The 4,829-nt window shown below is 40.1% G+C and overlaps 1 non-coding gene across 1 annotated transcript; it reads right to left on the reverse strand.

Annotated features, from left to right (window-relative positions):
- Positions 1–4,353: 4,353 nt before the first annotated feature.
- On the reverse strand, positions 4,354–4,428 carry Trnat-ugu (transfer RNA threonine (anticodon UGU)). Its single transcript has one exon. It is a non-coding gene; the product is annotated as a tRNA-Thr (tRNA).
- Positions 4,429–4,829: the final 401 nt, after the last annotated feature.

A 4,829-nucleotide genomic window follows, 5' to 3' on the forward strand; every position in this document is an offset into this window, starting at 1 on the left:
TCAGGTCCCATCTCCTTAAATTCCCACCTTTTTCCAGTCTCTTCAGTTTTAATCTACAGTTCATAATCAATATATTGTGATCAGAGTTCACATTTGCCCCTGGAAATGTCATACAATTTAAAATATGGTTCCTAAATCTCTGTCTTACCATTATATAATCTATATGAAATATTGCAGTATCTCCAGGTCTCTTCCACGTATACAACCTTCTTTCAAGATTTTTGAACCAAAGTGTTAGTTATGATTAAGTTATGCTCTGGGCAAAAGCCTACCAGGCGGCTTCCTCTTTCATTTTTTACCCCCATTCCATATTCACCTACTATGTTTCCTTTTCTTCCATTTCCTACTGTCGAATTCCAGTCACCCATTAATATTAAATTTTCATCTCCCATCACTATCTGAATGATTTCTTTTATCTCATCACACATTCCATCAATTTCTTCATCATCTGAGGACTACTTTTACGACTTTGGTAGGCGTGGGATTCGTGGCTATCTTGGCCACAACAATGCGTTCACTATGCTGTATGTAGTAGCTTACCCGCATTCCTATTTTTATTAATTATTAGACCTACTCATGCATTAGCTTCATATTAGCCTTCCTAATACTTAAATCTATATCCGATGTTAACAATGACGCCGGTGGATGGACTATCACGAAATTACTGACCGTCGAGAATGTCACAAATATAACCGACAAGCTAATGGGCTCTTCACAGGAAAAGGTTTTTTGCCAGAAAACGGGGAAAATTGAAACCCAGCAAATGAGTAAAAAAATGTATATTCACTGACAAAAAAAATAGTGTACGCACACAACTTACACAACAATAGTCTGGGATTACTCTATTACGTAATACAGTTTTTGTGATTGTATCTTGCAGCTTTAGTTATTTTTAATTAAAAGAGGCTTTAAAAGGACAGAAAGAACGCGTTGGACTACGCTACAGATCGTTCTGTTAGCACAGTCTTTACTTTGTAATCACTTTCGTTGACTTCGGCAACTCTCAACAGAAATCTCCAACCTAACCGAGACAATGTGCTACGATACAGCCGAGATCATGACAAGAGAATGGGCTACATCACACTCGAAGTAAATGTATATAGGTAAGGATCCCCATGACCTGTATACGTCTGTTATAAAAAATCTCCAAGCCACTCTCCTCAAATAGACCGCAATCTTCTCTTGACCTTCAACTGTTACTATTTCAGAATTAAAAACCAGATTCAAAGAAAATTTGGCTACCAGCCAAAAACTAGAAAAATAAAAATAATAAAAGTGAGAACGTGAAACACGTTAGCAATAACCATAAACAGGAGATTTTACAGAAAATAAAATTGAGAAAGGAAATTATTAATATTATCGACCGTTTAGGAACTCTAGGCTACGAAAGGGATGAAAACACATATCGAATAAGTGGTGGAAGAGTTAGTGTGTTTTAAGATTAAATCCAAACAAGAATTAGAGAAAAACATATCGACGCAAGGCCTCTATTACGAAAAATTGCTAAATCTCGAGACAAATTGTGTCCTTCTGTATTTGATGAAATGTTTTGGCCCCTAGTACGGATGAAACAGTATCTGCAATATCAACAGGAACTTCGGATATGTGTTTCATATTTCATCCAAGCCTGCAGTCTATAAATATTTAAACAAAATACTATAACAAAATACCACTACAGGGGAATTACTTACGGAGTAGTTCTTGGTAAAGAAACACAGGACACAATTACGTATGTGGGCTTAATACGAACTACAACTGTGTTTATAAATCGCTATAGTTGCCTTGGACTAACGACCAGCGAATATCAATATAACCTGTACGCTTTTCAAAGCTGTTATCCATGAAAAAGCTAAACCACGTATCGCGAACAAAATACTATTTAACACCGAAACAATGACATTAGCTGACAATGGGCACAGACTTTAGTCAATGGGCACTGTTGAAAATTTGTGCCAGACCAGGATTAGCACCCGAGTCCCCTGGTTACGTGGGAGAGGCAATGATCACTGTGTCCGAATTACACAGTGGTCAACAGAATATCACGAACTGCCCGAGCATGCCGTTCGTTAGATCCAAATTCTCAATTTCTCCATAGACTGCTAATGCACTGCTCCTTGAACATAATCCTCCTCCCCTTAATTATACAGTACATGGCCAAAAAAACAGACACCGAATATATGCAAACTTGGCCTTACGAACATTGCAGACGTCGTCTATGTAACACACGTCAAACTTCAAAGAATTTACCAATTCGTTGCATTGTTTACTATAGACCACAAATCAAGTAACGTAAAAAAAGCACTGCGTCTATTGAGATCATGATTCAGAGTTTTAAAAAAAATAATAAGTCGCCTACATATTACAGTTGCTGCCAAAAGAGGAGAACCATTATTTTCCCACAAAAGGAAATATAGTTAAAATGACGCTTCTATTTCGGTTAGATTATGCGGTTACTAAAATTTGCCGTGAAAGTTACATAGTGGACTCTACCCTCCCCCCACCAGAAACGTAGTTATCGTGGCTGTTGTGAGACTTTTGTACACAGTTAGAGAAAGTGTGTTAAATGTGGCGCGGACGGAAACACTAGGCTACGCTACAGGGCAATCTGCTCGCACAACGTTTAGTCGGCATTCATAATCGTTGGCGTAAACAACTCTCAATCAAATTACCACCTTCCAACCTAACTTAGATCTCGGGCTACACTACCAATCGGCCTGTCATCACAACCAAATGTTCATTGAGTGGGGGTGGGGGGATTTCCTGTATCTCTAGGAAAAACTGTCAGTTTTGTCAAACTCAACAGCAAGATTTACCAATGGTAAACACTTTTTAGACGGCTCGTAATTTTAGAATAGTCCTCTTCGTCTTACTTGGCATAAATTGTTCGCTGGCGTCCCAGCAGCTAGCTCCCTCAGTGTCTGCTTCTGCCATCGCACCACGCTAGTCTGCTGTTGTCCTAGCAGACCGAACGCACCGCACATCCGACACCTTCGGAACCACTCACTGGCCAGTTAGCAACTGAGCGGAACACTGTTTACATCGTGAAAGGAAAACTATGCAAAGATGTACACTTAAATGGCACGACTGAGTAGCACACACACAGTAATATCTGAGGAATGTCCTTCGACACGCGCAGAACGAAAGTCTTCTCGCGAACGTACAGCGTCTCTGAAAAAAAATCTAGTGACTATATTCCGGCGTTACGGCCAGGTTCTCATACAAATGAGCAAAAAAGGGTAAATTTGAAATTTTTTTTTGAGACAATGAAAATACATTCGAACGATCTGTTTGGGAATTACGAGTGACAATACTATGAGCTTAATTTTAGATTTTCAATAAAAAATGGCGCCCGTAATTATGATTTGATCAAGGGCTTGCGAGACTGGAGTACGCAGAGTGCGTGCAGTGTGGCACCTCAGATGTTACCTGAATTCAAAAATGGGTAACATCAGTTGATACTACATTATTTCTCTGAACTTGAAAATGGATAACATCAGTCGATAATACATAAAATTAATGGGAGCGCATACCTAACCGTAATGAAACAACCTTAAATTTAACGATACAGTGCTAATTCGAACTTTGAGTTCGATTTTGAGGGGTTTGTTTCACTCCTTATGCCTACACAAAAATTAGTTAATATTAACAAATGTCATATTATAGCTATAAGTTCCTAAGAAAAGTGTTTACTTTTAGGGGTCAGAGGTAGAAGTTAAGAGATCGAACCACTTTTAATTTATGCTGCATGCCGTTCTGAGAAAATCGTTACTCGAAAAAAAAAAGTGTTCAAAGTTTAGGGAAAACATTTAGTTATATTATTACTTCGATTTGCATGAACTGAGTGTTACACATATATTCTTAATGTCGCTGAAAACGAATCTGAAGTCAGATTTTCAATATTCAAAACAGCTAATCCAATACGGAGGGCAAACGATTATGTTTTGACCAATTTTTACCAAAAATGTATTTTCGTTATTTACGTTTAGTCTGCAAGTCAAGGAGTATTTATCAGCCCTTCCTGTACCTCTGATTGTTCCTAGACAGCAACTTCCTGTTCTTCTTGGCAGGAAAAGCCGATCTGTCTAAGCTGGATATGCAGCACTCGGCAGCCTGCACTTGATATTCGTCCGTATTTTCGGTGAGTATGTTTGCATGCATTCTGCAGTATGAATCCTTTTGAGCACGTGCAACACGGGACGAGTTATCATCTACATCTATATGGATACCCTGCAAAACACATTTAAGTGCCTGGCAAAGGGTTCATCGAATCACCTACACAACTCATAATTAATTGAAACCCTCAGCTGCCGACAGGTGTTGTTGATATACTTCGATGGGGACAGCTGAAAAGTGTGCCGCTACTGGGACTCGAACCCAGGATCTCCTGCTTACAAGGCAGACGCTCAATCCATCTGAGCTATCGAGGGCACAAATGAACAACACGACTGCAGGAATTTATCCCTCGCACGCTTCCCGTGAGACTCACACCCCGAACCGCCCACAATCCGATTACGTAATGTACTTAATAGGTATTTGTCCATCCACTCATTACTGGCTCACACTAAGGTGACGATTCCCGTAAGATTTCCGGTAGCCTGTGCGCATTCGCACAGACGAAGGTCAATGGCTGGGTGACGTTTAACCATAGATATGAAGATAGTAACTGTTCTAGAAAGAACAGGCGCCACTGACGACCGTGCAGCTCTTCTAGAATACATGATAGACCGGCCGATGTGGCCGAGCGGTTGTAGGCACTTCAGTCGGGAGCCACGCGACCGCTACGGTCGCAGGTTCAAATCCTGCCTCGAGCATGGATGTGTGTGATGTCC

The sequence above is a fragment of the Schistocerca gregaria genome, chromosome 6 (assembly GCF_023897955.1).
Source record: "Schistocerca gregaria isolate iqSchGreg1 chromosome 6, iqSchGreg1.2, whole genome shotgun sequence".
NCBI classification, from domain to species: Eukaryota; Metazoa; Arthropoda; class Insecta; order Orthoptera; family Acrididae; genus Schistocerca; species Schistocerca gregaria.